This window comes from Limulus polyphemus, unplaced genomic scaffold (assembly GCF_000517525.1).
Source record: "Limulus polyphemus unplaced genomic scaffold, Limulus_polyphemus-2.1.2 Scaffold714, whole genome shotgun sequence".
Lineage (NCBI taxonomy): Eukaryota > Metazoa > Arthropoda > Merostomata > Xiphosura > Limulidae > Limulus > Limulus polyphemus.
In genome coordinates, this window is record NW_013666324.1 from 292,401 (window position 1) to 299,681 (window position 7,281).

General features: G+C 32.5%; 1 long non-coding RNA gene across 2 annotated transcripts in view; it reads left to right on the forward strand.

The window, feature by feature from the left end:
- LOC111085923 overlaps window positions 1-7,281 on the forward strand; it is a 16,318-nt gene that overhangs the window by 4,867 nt on the left and 4,170 nt on the right. For both annotated transcript variants that reach the window (XR_002610689.1, XR_002610688.1), the window contains exon 4: window positions 2,756-2,912. This is a non-coding gene — a long non-coding RNA (uncharacterized LOC111085923). The remainder of the gene's footprint in view (window positions 1-2,755; window positions 2,913-7,281) is intronic.

Below are 7,281 nucleotides of genomic sequence, written 5' to 3' on the forward strand. Positions count from 1 at the left end.
TGATAATATTATCAAAGTGTTGAATAATATTTTCAGCAGTATGTGATCCATGAAAATATCAGGAAGCCAACATGACACTTTGCATATTGAAATCAATAATGAAGTGTGCAATCATTCTAAGGAACGATCTCATTTGTCCAGACGTCCATGGTGAGGCAAATGTCAGGTGCTTGAGAAAGGAGAGTTAAGACTTCATCGTGCAATTGGGTATGCCGTTGATGAATAAGCATTGTACTAATATGCTTCTGTGAAGGCATGGTATAATGGGGCTCTGCGACACTAAGTAATTTACAAAAATGCATCCCTGTAAACAATTGAAAGGGGCATTAAATCCTTGGCAATGAATGTGACAATAGCCTCTGTGATGGCTTGTTGTTGACCTGGATCTGAAGATTGCTATTTGTTAGTAGAATTTTGTTGTTTGGATACAAAGGAAAGTAATCCAGTTTGGTTAACTTGCTCTGACTGGCCTTTTTGTTGAGGCTTCCATAAACATCAGGATGTTTCCTCTGAAAAAATAACACTTATTATGGGGTTTTGAAAATAGAGTATCGACTAACATTATAACAAGTCTGAAAATCAATCTATAATTCTTACAGTGAAGCCTGAAATAATATGATGGATTGATGATAAATGATATTTATTTACATCAATCTAAATAATCTTCATGGATAACAAAAACATTGTCTGCTAGAGACAAGTATCATTAGCTGCAGATATTTGAGTAAGTTTGATGTAGTCTTTTCTGTAGCAGAAATTGATATTGAACAGTGTTTACATTTTGCCTTATAACTGCCCAAAGTACTTCTGTTGGGAGAATCAAAATGTTGAAAAACTGGTGTCTTGGAGACTGCCATCTGAAAACCATCAGTTTTTTACAATATAAACTTAAGATTGACACTTTTCCTTTATCCTAGAGTGCACCAGAATGAAACTATAAACTAGCCTCCAATCTGGAGATGCACTTATCTTGGGCTAGGAATGAATAATTACTTTTCAATTCACCACACCTGCTCCTTTAAGCTTAGTGATCCAGGGCTGAGGGGAATTGACTTAACAGGTGATGAATTGACATCTGAATATCTTTTGCTTGTGTGCAGGTAATTGGGAAGATATGAAAACCACTTCTAAAATGTTAATGCCAGAAATGCATTTTTTTGAAGCAGAAAGACATCTAAAATTTTAAATGTAATCACATTGTAATCACAGATTATGGTTACAATTCATTACAAGTATGACTACAGTTACATTGAAAATGTAATTGATTAGGATTACCACATGCCTGCTGTTGAGCACGGAAATGGCCAGTGCATTGTAAGGTTTCCTGAAACCACATTAATTTATTTGTACAATACAAAGTAGTTTAGATGATTAAATTGTTACACTGATATTGAGTTTTAAACAGAAATGTTGGAACTTCTGTTGACAACAAGCAACAAGTATGCTCCCTCCCATTTGTTTTTATAAACACAACCCCTTTCATGTAGTCAAACACATCGATGGTGTTACTGAGTGTTTTGTAATTTTGAACATGACCAACAGTAATATTTGAGGAAAATTAACATTAAATTATTATACCGTTTATCCCACTCTCCTCCGAAAAAGAAAAAGAAAATGGTAGTCTACAAGGAGTTGTTTCTCATGCATCTATTTCTGGACACCTGGTCATGTATGTCACTTATTTTGATGCTTTAACCAACATACTCTGAATGTGGGTATACTATACATCACTGTATATATATAAAAAAATGATTGAAAAGGTATTGTAAAATCAATTCATGTACCTAATATTTTCAACATGTTTTGATGAAAGTTTGTTACATATTGTATGAATGTTTCACAAGAGAATGGTATATTCATACTATGCAGAAAAACATATAAATTTAATGTTTTTCCTTTTAAGTATACTTTGGGGTAAAATGAACTCGAGCAGTTTTCAAAGTATGGTTACAGTAATGTCATAAAATTAACAGAATCTGTCTTTACTGAAACATTTATTTCTCATCCATTCAGGATACATTTTAAGACCTTTAAAGTTATTATTAATTGTATAGGTGACGTTGTGTACAAAAACGTATTATCTGTGCAGTTTTGCAAGAATTGTACAGAATGTTTTTCTTTAAGTATTTTAGTCATATTAAATAATTGTATTTAAGTTTGTTGTGCAGACAACTGTCTACAGGAGATTGCTTTTATATCTTTCTGGTTTTGCTGATGTTTTATTGATATACTCATTTGAGGCTATATGTTCTGTTTCATATTTGTATCTATAATCATGGGCATAACATTCATGTAAGGCCACTAAAATGTTGTCACTCTCAAAAACTTGTAAACTTTTGAGTTCATATAGCTATATTCTTAATTTAGATAAATTAAAACATTTAGAAAAGTTTCCGTCATATTTTTATATATTCTATGATATTGCTTATATCTTTAGTCTTAAGTTGTTTCCATAAAGAACAAATAACTTCTGATTTTTGTAAGTGCAAATTATGCTATTGATATTGTTTTTGCATGAATCTACATTTCCTCTGTTTTTATGGGCATACTTATACATTTTTTACATGATGATTTTTGATTACTTAAAACTTCTTGGAATATATTAGTTCAGAAAGTTAAAAATTGGTAGATAAATTGATGCCTGAGGACTGAGTTTGAATGTACGTTGAACCAGGTTATACAATAAAGTCTCTCGAACGTTACCATCCAGTCTGAAACCAATTATAATTTCAGTTTTCTTCATACGTTTTTCTAGCACCAACACAAATGTAATGAAAGTTGTTCCATAAGAGCTTACTCTTCCAGTAGTGAGCGTGAAGTCCAAACATCAGGTCGACCCAGTAAGTCATCCATTAAAGATAAGAAACACGAGAGCAAATATCTCATTTGGTGCAAGGAAGTTGGACTCGCAGGTCAGTATCATGGTTTTCCTTACTTGTTAACATTAAACAAGTGTAATCCCATTATTTTGCTGCTTGCAGTATTAGATACAGTAGTTATTTTTTTAAATAAATTTATACTTTTAAATAATATAAAAAGGCATTACTATATGCTAATTGCCCAAAAATTTAGAAATAAACTGGATATTTTGTTTATTCAGGTATTTTGAAAATGTTTGTATGTCTTTAATTTCACACAAAGCTACCGGAGGACTATCTGTGCTAGCCATCCTTAATTTTGAATTTTTGTGCCTATTTTAGAACAAAGTCACATTGGGCTATCTGCTGTGTCCACTGTAGAGAATCAAACTCTGGATTTTACTGTTGTAAGTCCATTGATTTACTGTTGTTCTACCAGAGGACTCCTTAATTTTGAGTTGAAAGACTAGAGAGAAGGCAGTTAGCCAATACCACCAGCTTTAAGGCTACTCTTTACCAATGAATAGTGAGATTGATCACTACATCATAATGCCTCTATGGCTGAAAGGGCAAGCATGTTCAGGGATGGGGTTCAAACCTGTGACCTTCAGATTGCAAGTTGTGTGCCCTAATCACCAGGCCCATTTTGAAAATGGAACTGTGAATTTTTTTTTGTTCATAATTTTTGTAACCTTTTATATGATAAGTTCAAAGCGTATCTTTGAAAGAACTAATTACTGGTATGAAAAAAAGCCTCAAAGCTTTCTCGGCTAGTAGATAAGATGAACTTCAATTTTTTTTTTGCAAGTTGGTCATTAAGGTTATGTTCTTACATCAACCATTAATATCACGAACTAGTTAAACCTCTTCCAATACTCGTTTTAGGGTAGTTCACAACTTTTGAAACAACATAGATTTTTCACAGATTACTTTTTTTATTGACAAAAAAATCTACTCAAACAGAAAAGTGTGTAAATAATGTTTGTGTTTTTAATCACATGTTATTTTCTTTCTGTTTATCTTTCCAAAGAAATGGACTTTTAGCTTTGATATGAGCTCATTGTTTGTTTTCTTCAACATTAATAGACTTTGAAACTGTAACTGTAAAGAAAACCTAAGTTTTAAAAAAGTAATTAAAATAGTTACAAATATTATATATTGTGTGCAATCATATGCTTGAATACAAAGTACTAATTCTATTAAAAACATGCACTGAGTTAATAAATTTGTGAATACCTTATCACATTTGAATTACACGAACATAGGCTCATAATTATTAAATGTTTAGGTGACTACAGCTTTAAAAATTAACATCTTTGGCTTATTTAGAGACCTTTACTTGAATCTGACAGTTGGAGGTGACTGTTACTATGTATTAGATTGATATATTTGTTAATTTCTTTTCTTCATAAAAACATGAATTTCAAACAATGACTTATAAGCATAATCATGTGTTTTACTAGCAGAGACCCGCAAAACATTTCCGGCCAAATTAGTATCTTTATTGTAACAGTACTTCTTTAAATATAACATTTCTAGCACAATACAAATGAATTGTAAACGTAGACAACGAAATGTTTAAATCCACTTGTATATAAGCTGTACTTTATAAAACTTTAACTTATATTAGACATAAGTTCGATAAAGAGATAAATTAACACTGTAACCTGTGTAAGTTTTTTATTACTTTAGTTTAGTTAGGACTAAACTTTACTCTACTTAATACTATCGATAAATAAACTTTAAATGTTATTCTACAACCTAACGTCAAATAGTACAACAGAATATTAAAAACTTATCAAGTTTTTAAAAAAAAAATGGTTAGTAAAGTATATTTACATTCCCCTTTGTTTCATACAACAATTGTAGCGACTTGATCACTGAGCTTTGCAGCTCTCTGCGGCAGGCAGCCTGTTTGTCGTCGAGTGAATAATGCGCATACGCGGTTTTTCTTGGGGAAACATTTTAACTAGGCATGCTTATGCAGCAGGTTCTCGGTCAGAAAGCGTAACAATCTACAGAAGGAAAATGAATCTTAAGCCTTGTACCTACAGAAAGAAAACGAATCTTAAACCTTGTACTTACAGATGGAAAACGAACTACAAGTTTTGTACTTACAGACGAGAATAAACCGTAGGTCTTGTAATTACAGATGGAAAACGAACTACCAGTCTTGTGCATATAGACGAGAACGAATCGTAAGTCTTCTATTTACAGATGAATAACGAACCGTGTGGTTTGTACTTGCAGATAGAAAATGTACCGCAAGGTTCGTAGTTATACAGAGAGAGAGAATGAATCAACGAACCACGAAGTTTCTACTGACATTTGGAGAACGAATTATGAAACTTCCCTTAAAGAAGAAGAAAAAAAAAGTAAACTTTATACTTACTGATGAAAAACGAACTATAGGGTTTTTGTCTATAGTATGGAAACAAATAGTAAATTTTGTACTTATAGAAGGAAAACAAGTCGTAAAAGTTGTATAGTTAAAGACGGAGAACGAATCGTGAAGTTTGTGCTTTAAGATGGAAAACGACGCGTAAGGTTATACATGGTTTAGGGATAAGGAATGTTTTATACGTGACGAATTAAAAATTAACAGATTCTTTAAAAAAAGAAAAACACTTAACTCAAATAGAGATTTCTTTGTGCTTCGAGTTATCAGGTACGAAATATATTATTCTAAGGTATTCATAGTTGCCATGGTTATTCACACCTTATAACATAGTTTTACGTATCTTCACATTTATTTAATAAAATTCCAAGCATTTTGTTTTGTAAAAACTATGACCAGAAAATGTTTATTCGATACTGTATTATGTCTGTGTCTTCTCTTCATTTACTTTATATAGTATGCAGATAGAAACACAGAGAAGTCCACAAAAAAGGACAACTGAAAAAATAGGATGATTTGTTATCTTTTACAAGCAGCTGTGTGAAAGCTGTATGTGCTTTAGAAGGGCGAATGAGCACAGAAACTGCGAGTAGACTGCTGGTGTATTAGTGTCGGTCGAGCTGGAACTCCAAACCTGTACTTCGAGAACATAGATTATAAGCACAGTTTGAACAGGAACTCCCGGCGGATAGATTGTTGTTGGAGCTTGGTTGCGAAACTCCAACAAACTGGGGGAATTCTGAACATTACTATTCATTTGTTAATGATAATTAACGTGATTTTAATTAATTGCATTACGAACGTTTTCACTTTATTGAAAAACAAGCTAATCGGAAATGTAGCTTTGTTCTTTTTTAACTGTATTTAAGTAAAAAGTGTAACTTGCAGGATTGCCTTCAAAAAATTGATAGAAAGCTATTATTCTCGTATTGATTTTTGACTGTGAGATAAATACAATGGTTAATGTGTTGATATTTTGACTGAGATAACTACAGAAATTAATGTATTGATTTTTTGACTGTGACCTAAATACAGTAGATAATGTTTTGAATTTTTTGACTGTGAACTAAACACAATGGCTAAAATATTGCTTTTTTTACTATGAGACATATACAGTGGTTAATGTATTGATATTTTACTATGAGGTATATACAAATATTAATGTACTGATCTTTTGACTGCGAGATATATACAGTGGTTAGCGTATTGATCTTTTGACTGCGAGATATATATACAGTGGTTAGCGTATTGATATTTTGACTGTGAGATGAATACAGTGGTTAGCGTATTGATACTTTGACAGTGAGATGAATACAGTGGTTAGCGTATTGATACTTTGACTTTGAGATAAATACTGTGGTTATCCGTATTGGCATTTTGATTATTAGGTAAATACAGTGGTTATCGCAAAACTATTTAATCTTATGTTAAAATCAAAAATATATATAAAGTTCTTATGGAATTAACATATAAGTATAGTAAAATTTTTTATTTCAGTTTGTTTGTTTTGGAATTTCGCGCAAAGCTACACGAGGACTATCTGCGCTAGCCGTCCCTAATTTAGCAGTGTAAGACTAGAGGGAAGGCAGCTAGTCATCACCACCCACCGCCAACTCTTGGGCTACTCTTTTACCAACGAATAGTGGGATTGACCGTCACATTATAACGCCCCCACGGCTGAAAGGGCGAGCATGTTTAGTGGGATGCGGATTCGAACCCGCGACCTTCATATTGTGAGTCGAGCGCCTTATCCACCTGGCCATGCCGGGCACTTTATTTCAGATGTGGAAGTGATTGTTTGTATTAGGTAAACTAAGTTGGAAGGTAAGACATTTTTCTAGAGGCTTAGGTTTTTTTTTTTATTGAACTGATAAGTTAATTTTGTTTTCATTTTGGTGTTCTAAATAATTCATAATTTCAACTCCCAGTATTAATTAACATGTCTATCGAAACCAGTTAAGGAATGAGTTTTTGTCTAGGACTACCTTTTCTACATGATGTAACATGATATTAGATTTTCCATAC